General features: G+C 36.4%; 1 long non-coding RNA gene across 3 annotated transcripts in view; it reads left to right on the top strand.

The window, feature by feature from the left end:
* LOC122902680 overlaps positions 1-21,941 on the top strand; it is a 49,664-nt gene extending 27,723 nt beyond the window's left edge. For all 3 annotated transcript variants that reach the window (XR_006383843.1, XR_006383842.1, XR_006383844.1), the window contains 4 exons: positions 17,351-17,470; positions 17,690-17,827; positions 19,096-19,255; positions 21,270-21,941. This is a non-coding gene — a long non-coding RNA (uncharacterized LOC122902680). The remainder of the gene's footprint in view (positions 1-17,350; positions 17,471-17,689; positions 17,828-19,095; positions 19,256-21,269) is intronic.
* Positions 21,942-22,170: the final 229 nt, after the last annotated feature.

Here is a 22,170-nt window from a genome sequence, read left to right as displayed (position 1 = left end):
TCTGGCACAGAGAAGGTGCTCAGCTGATATTAAATGAATAAAGAGAAAGAACAGATTAAGGAGATGCTTATAAAAGACATAGCATTTGTTCTCAATGTAAGGTATTAATGTTAAGGTTTAATGGTACCATTGTTTTAGGAACATCTACAAGGAAATCAGAATTGTAAATATTGAAAAATCTCTCTGGAATTTTAAATTTAACAATATGCATATTTACCTACATAGTTAACAACTTTCCCCAGACGTTTTTCCTTTAAAAAGCAGCACAGTATAAAGGATGTGGAGCTACTGTGTAGGGAGCGATGGGCTGGGAGACTTCTAGCCCCAGCACAGTTCCATCCAGGTAGGGAGCCTGGGCTATTAGCTACAGTGTTGACTTCAAGAAGCCTCCGAATACTGAACAGGAAATATTAAGAGATACATGTTGTGTCTATTTATCTCTGAAGGTTTTTCCACTGAGTAATTTTTGGGGCTTTTTTTGTGGGTGAGAGGGAGTGTGTTAAGTTATGCATTATTCTTTCTAATGTCAAGCTGAAACTCAAAAGAAGACTTTATTTGAAAGATATAAATACCAAGAGCTTCAGACAAGGACCCATGTGTAGCCACTAGACATTGGGGACTTCTGTGTTCTCAGAGAGGGTATCCCATCCTCATGAGGATCGCTTGTCAGAAGACGAGTCAGTGTCAAACTATAACCAGCAAAGACCAGTTAGGACTGCACAGTGACCAGTCTTTGGGCCGAGTGTTTTGTGGTCCAGTCCCCAAGGACTCTGGTGCAAGGTCTCTGGCGGGGAGGATAATCTGGGGCTGTTGTAGGTGGGCCTATCGAATTCATTAGGAACGGAAGGCACTCCAGAGTTTCTAAGTTTCACAGGCCTTGGAAAATATTTATGGCCTGATCACACTGACACGGGTTGCAAACTAGAAGAAATACAAAATTCAACTTAATAACTAAACAAAATGCAGTATTAAGGCAGCTTCATTCATTGTCAAAAAAGTAGCATAAAAATGTCAAGACATTTGAAAAGAGTTTGTAAGTTAAACCCTTTTACTCTGAAAGCATCCATACTTGATGATCACTTGGAAATCGTAGTTATAAATCAGGCATATTACTTGAAGCCTAATATTTCAAAAACAAAATTATAAAAACCCTTTCCAAATTTTTACAGCAAAATGATTGTACTTATTTGGGATATGCGCTCATTTTAATCTGTGTGATATCATTGTTCTTCAGAAGTTAATGGTGCATAGGGTCTGTGGAGCATTTAAAAGGGTCTTAAGTCTGGGAGACTAGGTGGGAAAAAGTAAGAGGTTAGCTATATTTTATTATTTAGTATTTATTTATTTGAGGTTAAGTATATCTTAAAAGGTGCTAAAAGAACCATACGTAGATGTCTAGCAATATTTCCTTATAAAATATGCAATGAACCCTTCATGTTTTTTATTGATGTGTAATCGACATGCAATATTACATTAATTTCATGTATACAACACAATGATTCAACATTTCTGTATACTGTGAACTGATCACCACAATAAGTGTAGTCACCATCTGTCACCGTACAAGTTAATACAATATTACTGACTGTATTCCCCATGCTGAACATTACATCCCCATAACTTATTTATTTTATAACTAGAAGGTTGTACCTTTTGATCCCCATTACTCATTCTCCCCATCCACCTGCCCTCAGGCAACTGCCATTCTGTAATCTGTACTTATGAGTTTGGACTTTATTTTGTGTTGTTGGTTTGTTTTGTTTTTTAGATTCCACATATAAGTATTTGTCTTTCTCTGTCAGACTTATTTCACATAATATAATACCTTCAAGGTCTACCATATGGTTACAAATAGCAAGATTTCACTCTTCTTTATAGCTGAGTAGTATTCCATTGTATATTTTTAGTATATGTTCTCATCCGTCAATGGACTCAGTGATTTCCATATCTTGGCTATTATAAATAATGCTGCAGTGAACATAAGGGTGAATATATCTTTTCAAAACCGTGTTTTTTTTTTCTTCAGATAAGTACCCAGTAGTGGAATTGGTGAATCATATGATAGCTCTATTTTTAATTTAGAGGAACCTTTATATTGTTTTCCATGGTGGCCACACCAATTTACATTCCCACCAACAGTGCACATGGGTTCCCTTTTTTCTGCATTCTGCATTCTCACCAATACTTGATGTTTCTTGTCTTTTTGATGGTAGCCATTCTGATCAGTATAAATTGATAACTCATTGTGGTTTTTTGATTTGCATTTCCCTGATGATTAGCGATGTAGAACATCTAATCATGTGCTTATGTGTCATCTCTATGTCTTCTTTGGAAAAAATATTTATTCAGATCTTGTGCATATTTGTATAACTAGATTATTTATTTTTTATTGTTGAGTTGTATGAGTACTTTATGTATTCTGAATATCAATCCTTATCAGATATATGATTGGCAAATATCTTTTCCCATTCAATAGGTTGCCTTCCATTCATTGATGGTTTCCTTAGCTATGCAGAAACGTTTTCTTTTTCTTTTCTTTTCTTTCTTTCTTTCTTTAAAAGAGAACAAATCTACACCTTTATTTATTTACTTTTCTGTAAGTTTAAATCCTTGAGAGGTAAAGCATCCCATGGGTTGTGTGGCCAATGGCTTTAGCGGGAGAGTTGTTTTGGAATTTGGCACAAACTATGCCACTGTTTCCATGACCATGAGTTACTCTTCTCTAGATTACTCCAGTTTTGTTTGGTTTGCCACCAGGAGTCACTGTGTTTTTCTTTGCTCTGTATGCATAGGCACATTTATTACCTGGATGTAATTCAGTTTCATTTCAGCATAAACACCTTCAATTTTAAGAAGAGTTCTGTGCTCCCTCTGGTTCTAGAGACCCCACGTATAGCCAGCAAAAATGACCTTGGACCACAACCTTCCAGACCTATTTATCGTTTTAGGTGTCCTCTTCCTTCCACAGGCTCCAAGATGGTAGAGAAAGTTATGCAGAAGCTTTTTAGTTTGATGTAGTCCCATTTATTTATTTCTGCTTTTGTTTCCCTTGTCTCTGGAGTCAGAGCCAAAAAACCATCACCAAGACCAATATCAGGGAGCTTACTGCTTATGTTTTTTCCAGGTCTAGCAGGTCTATGTTTTCAGGTCTAGCATTAAAGTCATCCATTTTTTTGTTGATTTTAATATATGGCATAAGATAGTGGTTGGTCCGGTTTCATTCTTGTGCAGGTAGCTGTCTATTTTTTTTTTTTTAGTATCATTTATTGAAGAGACGATTCTTTATCCATTGTGTATTCTTGATGCCTTTACCATAAATTTTTTTGGTAGTATGAGTTTATTTCTGGATTCTCTATTATGTGCCAGTTTATTTCTGGATTCTCTATGTGTCTGTTTTAATGCCAATCCATATTGTTTTGATTATTGTAGCTTTATAGTGCAATTTGAAATCAATGATCCTGATACTTCTGGCTTTGTCTTTTTTTCAAGACTGTGTTGCTTCTTTGGAGTCTTTTGAGGTTCCACACAAATTTTAGAATTATTTATTTTAGTTCTGAGAAAAAAGCCTTTGGACTTTTGATAGAGATTGCACTGGATCTATAGATTGTTTTGAGTAGTATGGATATTTTCACAATATTAATTTGTCCAAACCATGAGCATGGAATATCCTTCCACTTGTGACATCTTTAATTTCTTTCAGTTTGTCTATTATAGTTTTCAGTGTACAGATCTTTCAATTCTTGGGTTAAATTTATTTCTAGATCTTTTGTTCTTTTTGATATGATTGTAGATGGAATTCTTTTTTGTTTCTCTTATAGTTCATTATTAGTGTATAGAAGTCCAACAGATTTTTATATATTAATTTTTTATCCTGCAGTTTATTAAATTCATTTATTAGCTCTAATCATTTTTGGTGGAGTCCTTAGGGTTATTTAAATATAATACTGTGTCATCCACAAATAGCAACAAATACTTCTTCTTTCCAGTTTGGATGCCTTTTATTTCTTTTTCTTGCCTAATTATTGTGGCAGGACTTTCAATACTATGTTGAATAAAAGTGAGGAAGGGGCACCTGGTTGGCTCATTTAGAAGAGCATGCAGCTCTTGATTTCTGGTTCAAGCCCCATTTTCAGTGTAGAAATTACTTAAACATAAAATCTTTTTTTTTTTTTTTTTTTTAATGGAGATAGTGAGCATCCCTGTTTTGTTCCTGATCTTAAAGGAAAAGATCTCAGGTTTTATACCAGTGAGTATAATATTAACTGTGTTTTTCATATATGGCTTTTATTATGTTAATGCACATGACACACACACACACACACACACACACACACACTGTTGAGAGTTGTTTTTTTTTTCCTTAAGCATAAATGGATGTTGAGTTTTGTCAAATGTTTTTTCTGCATCTATTAAGATGATCATATAATTTTTATCTTTCATTTTTTTAATGTGATGTGCCATGTTAATTGATTTGCAGATGTTGAGCCATCCTTGTATCACTGGAATAAATCACACTAGATCATGGTATATGAACTTTTTAGTGTATTGCTGAATTTAGTTTGCTAACATTTTGTTGGGGAGTTTTAAAAAAATATTTTATTTATTTATTTGAGAGAGTGAGAGAGTGTTAGTAAGAGAGAGCTCAAGCTAGGGGGAGAGGCAGAGGGAGAGGGAGAAGCAGACTCCTTGCTGAAGTAGGAAGCCAGATGCAGGGTTCAAACCCAGGACCCTGGGATTACGACCTGAGCCAAAGGAGAAGCTTAACTGACTGAGCCACCCAGGTGCCCCAAAGAATTTTGTATCTATGTTTAATATCCCAATACAAGGATATTGACCTATAATCAATCCTCCTTTCTTTTTATTCCTTCCTTCCTTCCTTCTTTCTTTCCTCCTATTTATTTATTTTTTGTGATGTCCTTGTCTTGTTTTGGTATCAGCATAATTCTGGCTTCAAAGGAAGTGTCTGGATGTCATTCCCTCCTCTTCAGTTTTTTGGAGAAGTTTGAAAAGGGTAAGTATTAAATCTTCTTGAATGTTTGGTAGAATTCACCAGTGAAGCCATCTGGTCCTGGACTTCTATTTGTTAGGAGGTTTTTAATTAGTACTCAGTCTCCTTACTGGTCTTTGTTCTGTTCAGAATCTCTATTTCTTCATGAGTCAGTCTTGGAAGATTGTATATTTCTAGGTATTTATTCATGTCCTTCTAGGTTGTCCCATTTGTGGGCATTTAATTGTTCATAGTAGACTCTTATAATCCTTTGCGGTATCATTTGTTCTTTCTCTTCTTTCATTTTTTATTTTATTTATTTGAGCTCTCTCTTTTTCTTGGTGAATCTGGCTAAAGGTTTGTCGACTTGATCTGTCTTTTCAAAAAACTAGCTCCCAGTTTCTTTGATCTTTTCTATTTGTTTTTTTAGTCTCTATTTCATTTATTTTGGCTCTTACTTTTATTATTTCTTTCCTTCTACAAACTTTGAATTTTGTTTATTCCTCTTTTTCTGGCTCCTTTAGTTGTAAGTTACATTGTTTATTTTAGATTTGTCTTGTTTCTTGACTTAGGCCTGTATTGCTATGAACTTCCCTCTTTTATTCACTTTTGCTGCATCCCATAGGTTTTGGTTTGGCATATTTCTACTTTCATTTGTCTCTAGATATTTTTTGATTTCTCCTTTGATTTCTTTGATGACTTGTTGGTTGTTCAGTAGCATGTTGTTTAATTTTCACATTTTTGTTGTTTTTCAAGTTTTCTTAGTTTCCTACCATTGTGGTTGAAAAGGATGCCTAATATGACTTCAGTCTTCTTGAGACTTGTTTTGTAGACTAATGTGACCTCTCCTGGAGAATGTCCCATCTGCTATTTAGAAAAATTTGTATTCTTCTGTTTTTGGAAGGAATGTTCCATATATGTCTTTTAATAAAGTCTGTCTAGTCTATGTGTCATTTAAGGCTGATATTTTCTAAGATTATTTATTTATTTGAGAAAGAGAGTAAGAGAGAACATGAACAGGGTGAGGGGCAGAGGGAGAAGCAGACTCCCTGCTGAGCAGGGAGCCTGATGCGGGGCTCAATCCTGGGACTCCGGGATCACAACCTGAGCAGAAGGCAGACACTTAACCAATGGAGTCACCCAGGTGCCCCAAGGCTGATGTTTTTTTATTGATTTTCTGTCTGGATGACCTATCTATTGATGTAGGTGGGGTGTTAAAATTTCCCACTCTTATTGTGTTGCTGTCAATTTCTCCATTTAGGTCTGTTAATCTTTGCTTCATATATTTTAGTACTCCTATGTTGGGTTCATAGGTATTTATAAATGTTATATGTTCTTGCTGGATTGACCCCTTTATCATTATGCAATGTCTTTATCTTTTATTACATTTTTTTGTTTTAAAGCCTATTTCATGTGAGGTAAGTAAACTACATCAGCTCTTTTTAAATCTCAATTTGTTTGCAATATCTTTTTCCACCCCTTCACTTTCAGTCTGTGTGTATGCTTCTGAAGTGAGTCCCTTGTAGGCAGCATATAGATGCATCTTGTTTTTTATCCATTCAGCCACTCTATATGTATTTTGATTAGAGAATTTAATCTATTCACATTTAAAGTAATTATTGTGCATAGGTATGTATCTGTTGCCATTTTGATAATTGTTTTCTGGCTGTTTTTGTAGTTCCTCTGTATTCCTTTTTCTTCTATTCCTCTCTTCCATTGTGGTTTGATGGCTTTCTTTATTGTTATGTTTAGATTTCTTTCTCATTTTCTTTTTTGTATTTACTATAAGTTTTTCCTTTCTGGTTCCATGAGGTTCTTATATAACATCCTAGTTACACAGTGGTATATTTTAAATTGATTACACTCAAATCTGAATATATTCTCAAAGTATATTTTTACCCCCATTTTATGTTTTTGATGTCACATTTACATCTTTTTATGTATCCCATCACTAATTATTGTAATTTTAGTTAACTTCACTACTTGTTGTCTTTCAACCTTCATACTAGCTTTATAAATGATTAAATATGCTATCTTTACTATATATTTACCTTTTCCAGTGAGTTTTTTTTTTTTTTCTTTTGTATGTGTTCTTTTTATTAATTAGTGCTATTTCTTTTTGGCTTGAAGAAGTCTCTTTAACATGTCTTCTAAGGCCAGTTTAGTGGTGATTAACTTTTTGCATATCTACAACAATATCCTTATATTCTGAATGATGACCTTGCCATGTAGAGTATTTTTACTTGGAAATTTTTTCCCCTTTCAGTACTTTAACATATCATGCCACTTTCTTCTGGCCCACAAAATTTCTGCTGAAACATCTGCTGATAGCCTTAGGGGATCTACCTTTTGTGAAACAAGTGGCTCTGTTGTGTTGCTTTTAAGATTCTCTCTTTGTATTTAACTTTTGAGATTTTAACACAACGTGTCTTGCTATGAATGTTTTGGCTGCAAAGGAATTCTGGGCTTTCTGGATTTGGTAGTTTTTTTCCCTTTCCAGATTAAGGAAGTTTTTAAACATTATTTCTTCAGATAAATTTTCTGCCCCTTTCTCTCTCTTATCTCTTTTTGGGAGCCCTGTAATATGGATGTTATTCCACTTGATGTTGTTATTTTAGTCCATTAAGGTATCTTCACTTAAAAAAATTTTTTTTTTTCTTCCTGCTCTGTCTGGGTAAGTTTCAGTGCTTTGTCTTCCAGCTCACTGATCAGTTTGTTTTATCTGGTCTGCTGTTGAACCTGTAGTATATTTTTTAGCCCAGTTATTGTATTCTTTAGCTCTGTGACTTCTGTTTGGTACTTTCTTATTTTTTTTTTTTTATCTATTTGTTAAAGCTCTGTGTTCATTTGCTCTTCTTCTGAGTTTGGTGAGCATCCTTATGATCATTACTTTGAACTCTATCATGTAGATTACTTATCTGCACTTCACTAAGGTCTTTTTCTGAGTTTTTTTTTTTTCTTGATATTTCTTTTGGAACCCATTCCTCTGTCTCCTCACTTTGCCTCACTCCCTCTGCTTGTTTCTATATATTGGGTGAAACAGTTACCTCTCCCAGTCTTGAAAGAGTGGTCTGGCTTAGAAGGTGATCTATGGGATCCTTCTGGGGTCTTCCTTTCCTTCCTCTTTCTCTTTTTTCTTTCTTTCCTTTCTTTCTTTCTTTCTTTCCTCCCTCTTTCTTTCTTTCTTTCTCCCCTTCCTTCCTTCTTCCTTCCTTCCTTTCTTCTCTTTCTCTCTCCTATCCTCCCTCCCCCCCCCTCTTTCTCCTAGTTTTCCCAAGGAGTGTATTTGCACAAACCTGGGCACTGGAAGACTCTACATCTAAAGGAAAGTTTTGGTTAAGTATGGCTTGTGGTGGCATTGTAGGACACAGTGGGTCAGTGGAAACTTGATCTTGGAGTCATGGAACTGCTTCATTGCTGGTCAGTGGCACTTGCTGGCTGCAATCTCCTCCACCTTCATTATCTAGATTGTGCTGGGTGCCTGTGTCTCAGTAGCACTGGGTGACAACATTTGCAGTGTTCAGGTCCCAGTATTCCTGGTATGTATTGTTGGTTCCGCTGTGGGATTCATAGTATAGCCAAATGCTGAAGTCCTTCATCTACAAGGGGGATTCCTCCAATACCTGTCCATAGTAGACAATTTCCTCTGAAGACTTCATCTTCTTTAGCAGAGACATGCAGTACTAGAAGCAGGACTTGGTGACATAATTAGGTGCAAATGTTTGCATGTGATAGAGGGGCAGAATGCAGAATTTGTGTGTGGGCAGACAGTACCAATCTGTACTCTTAAATGTGCCTGAGGCCTTCATGGCACACACTCTCCTCTTCCTGACATCCAGGAAAGGGAGCCCTTTACTGCCTTTACTGTGGGGCTTGAACACATGACCCTGAGATTAAGACCTGAGCTGAGATCAAGAGTTGGGTACTAAACCCACTGAGCCACTCAGGTACACTGGGAGCCCTTTACATTCATTGAAATCTTTTATGGTATGGATACATGTAGCTTTGAAGGAAGTAGATCTAATCCTTAAGTACAAAGTACTTGTAGACAGTCTGAATGAGGAAAAGGTAAGTTTCACCTTGTATAAATAATGCTGTTCAGTGCATCTTATGATGTATGCTTTTATGTTAAAATGCTGGAAAATTGTTTAATTTGAACAGTCAAGTGCTCTTTGTTTTCCAGTTGTCTATATTCCTTTGGTATAGCTTGTGAGTTGAGGAAGGGTAGTGACAATTCTAGTTTTATTTAGAAGACTTGCAAGTGAATGCAGAACTCTCTCTGGGATAGTTATTTCTTACCATCCTCTGACACTAGGTTGATGATGTGGAATGACTATTTTGATGTTTTATTCCATACATAACCACACTGTGTGCACATAAACAGATAAGAGTACATGAGTGCTGCCATTTCAGGCTATTCCTAATTATGTTTTTAACATTCCATAAGGGCCGAATTTGTAAAATAAGTGAGTCCTTCGGTGCTAGGCATTAAATGTTGTTAATTAATATAATTGTCTAGTGTTTAGGTAAAATAAATTGATTATTTTTATTTCATTATCTTGTATTTTTTTTTTTCTTTAAGTAATCTCTATACCCATTGTGGGGGTTGAACTCATGACCCTGAGATCAAGAGCTCATCTTCTACTAACTGAGCCAGCCAGGCGCCCCTCATTATCTGTATATTTAGCACAAGTTTCTAACTATGATAGACACTCAGGTGTACTTATATAATAATAGCTTTAAGGCCCATTTTATCAACATGCACATGTTTTAAAGGGAATATTTCCATAATATTTTTAGCTTTCACAACTTTTTAAAGTCTTTCACAGAATATTATGATGTATTTGTCACATATTAGTTTCCTTCTTGATAGATGACATAATCAAAGGCATGGACTACTGAAAGAATTACAAGGCTATAGTCTTTATTTAATCCCCAAGGAAGGACTGGCTGCTCTTCAGATTCCCAGATGAATTGTCCCACAGCTTTTGGTGAAAAAAAAAGGCAGCATGTAGAGTTTTAGTTATTAATTCTCCAGCTCCATGTTTTTTTCTTGAGTTGACTAAATTAAGAGCATCTTCAGTAGAGGGTAACCCACAAGCTTTGTTAGGAAGGGCACTGTGCATCTTGTATAGGTGTGTTTCCTAAGCATGAAACTGTAATAATTACTAATAGATATTGCTCAACTCAGTGACTGAGTGAAATAATGAATGGGAGGAATGGCTCCTAAGAGAAGTTAGCCAATGACAACTGGTGCTCTCTGCAAAGCCATGAATGGTGGACCTCCATATGGCCAGTGAACTGACACAATCTATGAGCACACCATGGCCCAACTGGTTCTCTTGGTGGGACTTTGCCTGTTTTGTCCACTTCACTCATTCTCCTCAGGCCAGCTTGAGACTAGGTCTGGTGCAGAAAGCATCAGTTTCTATCTGTTCTTTTGCATCAGAAAAGGTTAGGAAGTGTGAATTGTGTTCAGATGGAATGAGTAAGTGGAAGGGGCTAAATGCCTTCCAGGTGGAGATGGGTTGGGTGTCCTAGCAAAGGTATTATGGGAATCAGCATTAGTATTGGATTTTATGCAGGACTTCCTCACTTTCAGCATCATTCTCTTGTCCCTTTCGGCCCTTTACCTGAGAAAACTAGCATGCTGTCCCCAAAGAACTGCTGTGACTGAATTCTGCCCAGAGCAATGCTGCCGCCTGGCACTAATGAATGGTGTTCTCAACAGCCCAAGCAGTGCATTGGTCGGCAGGCTGAGAGCATATTTTGAGGTGATTGTTCCCTGTTCTGTGCTGTGTCTTCTGAAGGAGGGCCACAGGGGACAAGTTTCTCTATGATCTCAGAACCAGGAAGAATTGTGTCCTCCCTAACAAATGGCATGTTCTTTGTTTTAGGGACACTCTGATCCATGTAATGAATCACATTTCCCTCTTCACGCAGCCTGTCTGAAAACTCAGATTCAAATTTATAGACCATTCTTGGCAAGTATAGAAGGCTTCCTTGGAATAATTTTGTCTTTTAATTTCACTGAATTTTCCCTTAGGCTCATTTTGTACACCAATTTTAAATTTAGTTTATTTTATTGTTTCAGACTTTTTGTTTGTTTAAAAACCAGTTAAATCCTTTTGGGAAAAAAGAAATAAAAATAAAGACTAATATATTCATGCAACACCTTTACTTTAGTTTTTTGGTATCCCAGGTCTTAACTTTACACCTTTTCCCTCTAATCTCAGTATCGATCTACTACTTCTTAGGGGCATAATCCTTTCTGGATTGTTTTTTTTTTTTCCTTGTTGTTGTTTTTGTTTTGTTTTAAATAGGAATTTAACTATTAAAAGTAAGTTGTTGGAGCTCTTGGGTGGCTCAGTCGGCTAAGTGTCTTTCAGCTGGGTCATGATCCCAAGGTCAGATTCCCTGCTCAGCAGGGAGCCTGCTTCACCTTCTTTCCCTCTGCCTTCTGCTTCCCCTACTTGTGCTCTCTCTCTCTCTCTGTCAAATAAATAAAAATCTTTAAAAAAAAAAAAAAGTAATGTGTTAGTAGCAATACCTACAGCTTTCTATGTGAATTTAACTAGATTATTAGATTATTTGATCTTTTTCAATTATATAAGAAGAGTAATACTGTTTATTTTTTGTGAATATTGTGAGGGTTATACAAAATACTGCATTAACATACATAGTACCTTATTTGACACATAGTAGGCCTTTTGTTTAAAAGTTTTCTAAGTGGAGGGGTGCCTGGGTGGCTCAATGGGTTAAGCCTCTGCCTTTGGCTCAGGTCATGATCTCAGGGTCCTGGGATGGAGCCCTGCACCAGGCTGTCTCCTCAGCTGGGTGCCTGCTTCCTCCCTCTCTCTCTCTGCCTGCCTTTGATCTCTCTCTCTGTCAAATAAATAAAAATAAAATATTTTTTAAAAAGTAAAATTAAAATAAATAAATAAATAAAAGTGTTCTAAGTGGAAAATGTACTGGATTTGCAGTGAAATCTCTTTTTTCCCCCTCACTCATTAGTTTATGACCTTGGGCAAATCATTTTACTTCTTTGGAGATTTTTCTCACATATAATTTTATGGCTTGGTTGAGAGAGCCCTTAGGATTCTAGCTTTGCTATTCTTGGATTCTTAGGGTTGTCCTGAGTAACATGTGAGAGTATGTCCTCACTCTGTTCACAGTAGGAATGACATGAAAACATTCACCTGGGCATAGAGAGGTCTTGGGTAAAAGGGGATCCAGATCTGAAGCAGGAAATGAATAGGCTTACTGTGCTGGTCATTAATGTTCTTCACTGGTATCGGTTATGGTATTTGCAGAGGTAGTAGCATCTTCTGGAATACGCTGAGTTGTTAGTGATTATAGTTCTGAATTCAAGTGGATTTCAAAAGATGTGTTATTGTGGATGTAACTCTCTGTAGTGAATGGTTTATAACTGGCTGCTTGGTGAATACTTGGAGATGTAGCAGAGGAACCAAGGGAGCTACTGCTTCTGGTCAATGACCATGATTGGTTCAGTCGTGGAGTCAATCACAACAAGTGTCTGCGTCCAAGATAAAGTTACCATTAAGGAAATATTGGGCAATAGGAGACCCCCCCAAAAAAGAGGAAACTCATTTATCAAGAAGATAAAGAAAGGAAGGGTTTGTAGTAGATGTAGAAGAATAATCTACAGTGAAATGAAGCTACACTCATAGCCGTTCATGAAGATGCAGGGTATTTTCATTTTTCACAACATTTTTCACTGTGTGGTTTTAGCCAAGTTATTTATCTCTCAAAGCCTCAGTTTTCTCATATGTTAAAGGTATAGTGATACTTACATCATACGGTTGTTCTAAGGAGATAATGTAATGCTGAGATATGATAGTTATAGGTAACTGGTATTATCAAAACTATTAGCATTAATATAAACTGCAAATTCACACTCGGCTTCAAGGTTTCGCTATCCCTAACCTAATAAAATATGCAGACTATAAGAATAAATGTAAAAACAAAGCATTTAGAGGGGTGGCTGGGTGGCTTGTTCAGTTGAACGTCCCACTCTTGGTTTTGGCTCAGGTTGTGACCCCATGGGTTATGGGATCGAGCCCTGTGTGGGACTTCAACCTCAGTGGGAGGTTGGCTTGAGGATTCTCTCCCTCTGCCCCTCTTCCCCTGCCCCTCTCCCCACTCTCTTTCTCTCTGTCTTTCTAAACTAAATAAATCTTTAAAAAAAATTAAATGATTGAATGATCAGAGTAGAGTGCATATGGAGAGGGAAAAAGTTCTAATAAATTTTTGAATCAATGCATTGTGTCTATTAGTTTTCATCCTATCGTTTTATCCCAGGGATCTTTCAAAAGGTAGCCATCTACTTGTGCTTTTGATTAATTTCATTCTTACTACATGAAGTGGGATTATAAATTAAAATTAAATTTCCCTCATTATTCCATAGTCCCATTTTGCCTACTTCTTGTGAGGTTTCTTTCTCTTGCTTTTCTGTGGGATAAATTTAAACTTGCTCACCTTGTTCAAAAAGAAAATATTATGACGCTTAACTCTGAAAAAATATCTCTAGTTTGTAATCTAACTTTTTAAAAAATGGTAAAAAAATAAAAATAAAAAAAATAGACAAAGTAAAGTGTTAAAATAAAACAAAACAAAACAACAAAAACTCTGAACAAAATGAGTGTCAAGATATGGTGGAATTATTGTTACAAAAACAGAGAAACCACTGAAAACGACTCTGGTTTTGTTTCAAGTATTTTCGTCTCAATGAGCTTCAACTTTTGCTTGGTCCACTGAAATTCACTGAATTCAGGGAAATGTTGAGATTTGAAAGGGTAACAATGGGTGGTAGTTACAGCCTCAGAACACAACACCTGGAAGTGGTGGTTTTCTTGTGTTTCACTGTTTGAATCTTTCAAAAGAGAAGTGAAATTCTATAATCCAAAGTTCATTGATTTATTTTGTTTTGACCTGCATTTTCTTGTGCAATTTCTCAAAAATTAGTCTGTTTAGATTTGAAAACTGTATAGACAATTTTTTAGGCAGTATTTTCATAGAAAAGAAATTAGGACTGAAATCCAAGAACTTGGTTGCCTAACACTTAAAAATTAGTGTTTTTAAAATTAGAAACTTTAATTCAGTTTTCAAAAGATGTTCCATAATTACTAATTTATTATTGAATTAGATGCGCTAGCTTTTTCAAGCAGTTTTACTGTGTTATTTTTTAAATTTAAAATTATTTTTAATTGTGATAAAAAAAACACACGAAATTTGTCATCTTGACCATTTTGAGTTAACTGCAGTTGTGCTATAGATTCACATTGCTGTGCAAGAGAGCTCCAGAACTTTCTCATCTTGCAAAACTGAAACTCTATACTCATTAAACTAGAACTCCCCATTTTCTCATCCCCCAAACTCTGCTCCATTCAGTTCTGTTTTTTTTTAAAAGATTTTACTTATTTATTTGATAAAGCACAAGCAGTAGAGGGAGAGGGGAGGAGAGGGAAAGACAGGCTCCCCACTGAGCAAGGAGCCTCGTGTGGGGCTCGATTCCAGGACCCCAGGATCATGACCTGAGTGGAAGGCAGATGCTTAATGGACTGAGTCACCCAGGCACCCCCAGTTTTTAAGTGAGGCATAAATGTTTTGTGATTATAATTTGATAAGGCCAGAGGTCATTTAGGTGGATTGCAAACTGTAGGGTATGGTGCTTTTACTTGAACATGTGGACAAATGGCAGGAAATGAATGTTCATATTACTTTTATTAGTTGAACTATAGGCTACTACTTAATGGCACATTTGAAGTACTTGAAAAGTAGGCATCACTCATACTTTTGAGTAGTGAAGTTTACAATCCAAGTTCAAACCAAAACTGGAAGCAGGCTGGAAGTCCTGATAATAAAGGAGAGTAACTTTTGAAATATAAAAATAATTGAGAAGTTATGGTATTATTTTCTGTTGTGATCTTTAGAAAGGCATATATTCATTTCAGTATTGTTTTGTCGAGGTACTACTAGCATGGCAAGGAATATGTTCACAAGTCCTGAGTTATCCCCTCCCTGGACTTTTCAAAGCTGTGCCTAAGGAGGTTGGTGTGGCCACAGTACAAGACAAACTCTAGAAGGAGGAAATGCTGAGATGTAGGTAGTGATATCTCAGAACCCTCATTTGCTGAACTGAAAGCATTTTTTAAATGTTCATGGAAATGAATATGATAGAAGAGCTTTCAGTGCCAGAGAGAGTGAGGGCCCAACTGCCTGGTGAAGTTCTCCTCCCTTACTTAAAATGTCAAGGTGATGAGATACCATCTTACTGGCTACCCCCTGGCATCATCTTCATAGCCTCCATGTTCTAATATGATGGGCAAAATAGGGCAAGATGATGGTGATGATGATGATGATGATGATGGTGGTGGTGGTGGTGATCCTGAGAACAGTGATCACCCAAACTCATGGATGTTCTATTCTTACCTCAGGTGTTTTGCCTCATATGTCTCAGATTTTGGAAAGTCAAGGTTCAATGATACTTTTTAAGCCTCTACAGGATTAAATATATAGATCTTACAACCCAGAGCTGTTTTACACTTGCTTCTAGTGTGTTTCAGGTACATTTTACATTAAACAGGTTTTTATGTGTCAATCTGGGAATGTAATTATCATATATAAACTTGTTTCCTCACTAAAAATGTATTTTGAGTCCAAAACAAATAAATTAAAAATTTTAAGGAAATAACCTTTTTTAAGTAGGAAATTGTTTCAATTTGTTCTTGTAATTCTATATCAGCATTTAATAAAATATTTTAATTTGGTTTTGGAATGAAAGCTACAGCTTAATTTTAATAACGAGGAGAACGGTAAGGTAGCTAAAAAATGAACAGTATTACATATATTAATTTCTTGATATATATTGGTTGAATTAATTAAGTACAAAGTCATTTATATTTAGTTATTTGACCTTGAAATATAGGATAAGAGTTTTGTTTTATTTTTTTTTAAAGATTTTATTTTTTTATCTGACATACAGAGATCACAAGTAGGCAGAGAGGCAGGCAGAGAGAGAGAGAGGAGAAAACAGGCTCCCCGAAGAGCAGAGAGCCCAATGTGGGGTTCCATCCCAGGACCCTGGGACCATGACCTGAGCCGAAGGCAGAGGCTTTAACCCACTGAGCTACCCAGGTGCCCCTAGGATAAGAGTTTTTAAACTACAATTGAATTTTATAATGGTACTTACTTTTATATTAACATGAATTTTCACATCACTGAACTCACTTGTTTTGCCTCCTTTGTATTTGGCCACTACTTATTCTGAGTAGAGGGGAGAGTTAACCTAAAGCTATAAATATTGTTCAGGCAATCTACAAATCCAAGGACAGATAATCATGTACAGTAGGTGTTAAAACTGCTTATGTAGTGATAAGCTACAGGAAAATGTGAGGGAGAGGAATAAGTGGTTATAGTGAGTCATTTAACCAATTCTGGGTTGCTAACATGCTATTGAGAAGGTCTTTTTTTTTTTTTTTTAATTTTAAGATTCTTCCTGTGGTGGAATATATAGAGATAAACTCGGTATTAATGATAGCATACTGGCATATGAGGGAAAACTATATGTTACATCTCTTATCTCGTTTCTTGCTGGAAGTGATCAGCTGATTTGGCCTCCCCACCTGGGTTTTTTTCCTTTCTCAAAGTCCTATTTGATTCTTTCTCTCAGTTGGTGGGGATAGCTTTCCTGGTTAGAGGAAGACCGTCTTCAAGGAAAGAGAATATGGGTGGCTGCCCTCTTCTACTAGGACCTACACTAGAGTTAACATAGTGAGCTCACTCTTTCACCCAAATGGTCATCTATACCCTGGAGACATTAAACAATGTGGAAAGGGCCCAGGGAAAACCAGAAATGGCACCTGGTTAGGACCTTAGAGACCTTGCGGATATGTATAAGGACACACTAATAATTTCATCAGTATTTACCATTAATTGAATGTTTTCCATGTGCCAGGTGCTATATACATCACCTTTTTCAAACCCCTCAAAATCTTATAAGGTACAAGATACCTTATAAGATTAATTTTCTGATTAATCTCATTTCAAGATTTTAAAAAAAGGGGATTTAGAAAAAGAAAACTGTGTTAAAACATATCCCTCAAGCTGATGCAGACAGTAAAACAGATCTAGAATTCACGCGAAGATTGTTAGACCCCAATACAAATATATCAATTATTCTGCTAGTGTTTACTACCATCGAGGTGGGGATTCATTACAGACATTGTCAGTACAGACATCGTTACTATTCTTTGTGTGACTGTTTAATCTAGTTATCGCCAGTTAGTTAAATTTAAAGTTCTTTACATTTCTCATTTGCTCTCCTTCCTTCTTGTTTTTCAGCTCTGGAAATTTTCTTCCCACTTCTGATAACATTCCCAAGTTGGTAACAAAGGCCACGATTCCTGCCCATTTTCTCCTCTTACCACAAGACCTGGATTAATTAGGACAAAGGAGCCAAAAGTACGGTAGCCAGTCAGTTTCTCTTTCTGTGTGCTTTAGCCCAGCTCTCAGGATGAATTTAGATTACGCATACTCAAGGATATCCATGAGTAATAACTATAAGCTTTGTTGTAGATAACTGTATTGGGTGTGTTTAAATGTACAACTCTGTTTTTCTATTATTATGTGATATTTCATGTTGACTTGTCAAACTGAAAAATACCCATATTGATTTTGCAGAAAGCTTCACATGTGAGATAAATGCACTCAAAGACTCCTCACAAGTAGCTCTTTGGAGCTTCAGATGTGAAATGGATCATTCCTCAATCTGTAATAGACCCTTCTGTGAAGCTCTTCAATCAAACCTGAGAATTCAAGGTGAAATTGAGGGGAGGATGGGAAACCCCTACAGGGGGATTTGAGTGGACTAGCTGAAAAAGGAACCGGGGGTATTTGCTGCCTCTTTTTCCAGTTTTTTTTTTTTTTTTTTTTTTCTTGAGCCTCGGAAGCCTGTCAATCACTGTGTGACCTTACACGCTGTATAGGTATAATACCTGGGCACAAGGAGATAGCCATAGAGGTGCTCACAGAGCTGCTGTCATACGTGCCTTTGATTTTGTTCTGCTTGTCATTTTTCCCTAACAATTTTCAGGTTATTTTTAAAGTGGCTATTTTTTTTTTTTAAGATTTTTTATGTATTTGACAGAGAGAGATCACAAGTAGGCAGCAAGGCAGGCAGAGAGAGAGAGGAGGAAGCAGGCTCTCCACAGAACAGAGAGCCCAATGCAGGGCTCGATTACAGGACCCTGGGATCATGACTTGAGCCGAAAGCAGAGGCTTTAACCCACTGAGCCACCCAGGTGCCTCAAAGTGGCTATTTTATACAGATTTATTATATAGGGTTTCTCTTTCCACCAAATCATTTCTATTGTTATATTTGATAGAGCAAAATTGTTATTTTTTGTGAAAAGCATACATAATCTTTTAAAAAAATAGTGACATATAATAACTACTTTAGTTAGAAAGAATTGTCATATTTTGTTAAGTAGTGATCCTGGTAAGTGCATCTTATTTAAGAATCATGTTTATAGATCATGTAATGACTTTCAATTAGTTTGTTCCCAGTAAAGCAGTAAAAGTTATCCCTTGTAAGGAAAACAGCATCTTCTGAAATTGTTTTGGTGTCACATTTTAAAATTTATTTGGGTGCACATTTTTCATTGGACATTTCTAGATTAATTAAAAAAAACTCAAGGATTTTCAATGAGCTATTTAGTTTGGGGGAGCAGTGAATCCTTGACACCAAACTAAGTAATAAAAACTATGCTTTGGAATTTATGCTCAAATACCAAATATGTTTGATAATAGTTTTTGATGCTCAAGCTGCTACGAAATGATTGCTATCCCCTCGCTGTGTCGTAATTTTTCCTAAGCCATGGAAACGGTGTTGTTTGTAAAGCTCGCATATTAGTATAATCTTAAGAGCATATTAATTGCCCAGGAGGTTTATGTATTTGTTCTGCACATGTGATTAAAGATCACGGCAGCTTATACGGCATAATTTTAGAGATGGAGAAAATGACTATTGTAATACTTGCTACTCTCAGTTTCCTCTACAGCAATGCCCTTACACCTTTCTTTTTCAGGCATTTTGTAGCATCCTAAACAGAAGGATATTGAAGGGAGCTGATTCTGCTTTGATCCTTGTGCTTGTTGTCAAAGCGCTTGGGATTGAAGAGACTGTTGGCTACAATTGACTGTGACAATTAGGAGATGATCAGAGCCCTAGAGTGGAGCACTTAAAGGGTAATTTACATGTCAGTTTGTCGAATAAAAAAAAAAAAGATATTCAGCTAAGATTTTTTTTTTTTTTCCCCTCAGAGCCTTGTAAACTGCAATTTGTGCTCTGGTAAGAAAAACCTGGCAGAGGAGTTAGGATAGCCATTACCATTTGAAAAGAAGCAATCATAAGGCCGCTGCTGAGCCCTTTGTCCACTAAAAATGCTGATTTGCAGGCAGTGAGTGAAAAAGTGGAACCATCACTAAATGAAACCTTGAGCTAGGTAACAACCCCCCCCCGCCCCCACCCTTGCTGGCTTTTTAAATGTTGGTTAAAGGTGTTTTTAAAAAACGTATCTTAAATCCGATACTTACTATCATTTTAACATTGTTATTGGTCATGAATGTCCTTTCCTAAAAGAAATAATATAAAGGATGCATTGAGGAAGTAGTAGGTGGAAGAGAGGCCAACAGTGAATTCAGAGGCTGATGCTGGTTATCAGTTGTGGTGCTTTGTACAGCATCACGATTTTCCACCAGTCAGTCCTTTACACTCGATTTTCCCCCTACTCTACCCTATCACTGTGCTCCCGGGTTTCCCATTTGTATTTATACTTCGATTTTAAAGTGGGAACTGTATTTCTAAACTTCACATATTTAAACTATTTGGGTGCACTTGGCTAAAAATATAAGGCACTTTCCGTCATGATTGCTATTCATATGTGGTCATCTGTATACTTTTCTGTTAGGTATCCATATACAGAAGTTAAAAAAAAAAAAAAAAGCCAGAAAGCAAAAAGAAGACAATTGCCAGTAAATAAATGGAGATAGCAGTCACATATCATCTATTTGCCAAAAAGAATAAGAAAAATCAGTTATTTCAAGAATTTTTGAGTCCCCTACCTGGAAATCATTGATAATAATAATAATAATAAACATGTAGTTGCAAGCTTTTCATATGGAAAATTACCTAAAAAATAAGTTAGTGTATCAACACAACCATCCTGTCCAGACACATTCAATTTTGGTGTGTGTATCTAATTCAGAGATACATGTTAACTTTCAATGGCAGATACATTTTATATTGCATTTTTTTGGATACTTGGCTATGGTGACAGGCATTTCCAGAAAGGCCAGCAGGTTAGAAATGTCTTTATCAACACCAGCTTTACTGATGAGAGCTAAGAGTTTGCATGGCCTCCAAAAGCCAGATTTTGCTGCACCTGGATACTGTGTGTTGGGTTTTCAGGCACCCTTCCATTAAAGACATTCACACTTCCAGGTAAGAGGGCTCTATTTCTCATTTATATCTTTTTTTTTTTTTTTAAGATTTTATTTATTTGACAGAGAGATCACAAGTAGGCAGAGAGGCAGGCAGAGAGAGAGAGAGAGGTGAGAGAAGGAAGCAGGCTCCCTGCCGAGCAGAGAGTCGGATGCGGGGCTCGATCCCAGGACCCTGAGATCATGACCTGAGCTGAAGGCAGAGGCTTAACCCATTGAGCCACCCAGGCGCCCCTATTTCTCATTTATATCTAATACCTTAACAACAACAACATTTTTTTCAAGGGATGCCTTATGAAAGGACTTGCTTTCTACTTGTGGAGATTTCTGAAAATCACAATAGTCAGTGGGGCGCTGGTTGAGAGAAGTCAGTAATTCACAGATACTGACACCTCCTCTGACTGCTTTACAGGAAGGCCCTGAACTTCTTTATAAAGTTTTTTAACTCTAGTTTTCCTTCCATGCACGCCCCTCTTGCAAAGAAGAATACAAGAGCCAGGGAAAAAATAACAATGACTAGGTTAGTAAGTGCTAAGAGGATAATGAGACAGGGAGTCAGAGAAGGTCTGGGCTTCCTTAGCATGTGTCTGCAGAATGCAGGCAATGGTAAATCTGTATCAAAAATCAGGCACAGCAGGAGGTGTTCGTCTCCCAGGTAATGGGCAAATGATGAGCAGATGAGCCATCCTTGTATCGATTTAAGCATTTTGTTCCAGCCAGTCACAATTAACTTTGATTTGTTTTTACTTTCCTCTTATAGGTTTGCATTTAAAACACTCTTGGAGAACTAATTGTATAAAATTCTGGTAACTGCACATTCTCTTTTTAGAGAGGTAATGAGCGAATGAATGAAAAGGCAGGGATTATTTGCCATTCTAAGAGCCGGGATTGTCAGAACATTTCTACTTGACTGAAATTGTTTTGGAAGGTGAGCTGGAACAAGAATCCTGCAAATAAAATGAAGTGACTCTGCATGTGGTTTTGGGATGTTTCTCTTCATCAAAGAATTCTATAGAACTGCTCTGGGACTTAAGTTAATTTAGATTTTATTTATGAAAGAATATTTAGGTGAATCCTATGAAAACATCTTAAAGTACACATATTTGACTCTTAACAAGTAAGTGGCAGTTTTTTGAAGGCTCATTTGGAATTATTTGAAAAGAGTTTCCCTATTACTATCACAGTGTTTTTTCACTCTACAAATTGCCATGTTGTGACAAAATAAATTATTGAAATGCTTTGAAAAGTTTTTAGAAATGTGCCCAAGGAAACAATATGTAAATTGTTAAAGTTAATTCACTTGTCAGTTTATTGAAATGTTGCTGCTACTGAAAACTCCAAGAACCTTTAGCACAACATTCCAGAACATTTGCAGTTTTATTTTAATGAGTAGCTCTTTCTTTGTATGTGCTTGGAGGTGGCAATAGAGTTGCCAGATATAGCAAATAAAAGTAAAGAATTCCTAATTAAATTTGAATTTCTGATCAATAGTGAATATTTGTTCATATAAACATGCCCCGTGCCATGTTCACTTTTTATCAGGGAACCCTAGGTGGCACTCTGATTGGGTAGAAATTGCAACCATGCATTGAATGGACAATCTAATTATTTATAAATTATAAATTGTCACTTATAAATCATCTTACCTTTCACTGTCAGAT

Source organism: Neovison vison, chromosome 3, assembly GCF_020171115.1.
Source record: "Neovison vison isolate M4711 chromosome 3, ASM_NN_V1, whole genome shotgun sequence".
NCBI classification, from domain to species: domain Eukaryota; kingdom Metazoa; phylum Chordata; class Mammalia; order Carnivora; family Mustelidae; genus Neogale; species Neogale vison.
The sequence above is the reverse complement of the archived record's forward strand: the minus strand, read 5'-3'. Positions and strand labels throughout refer to the sequence as shown.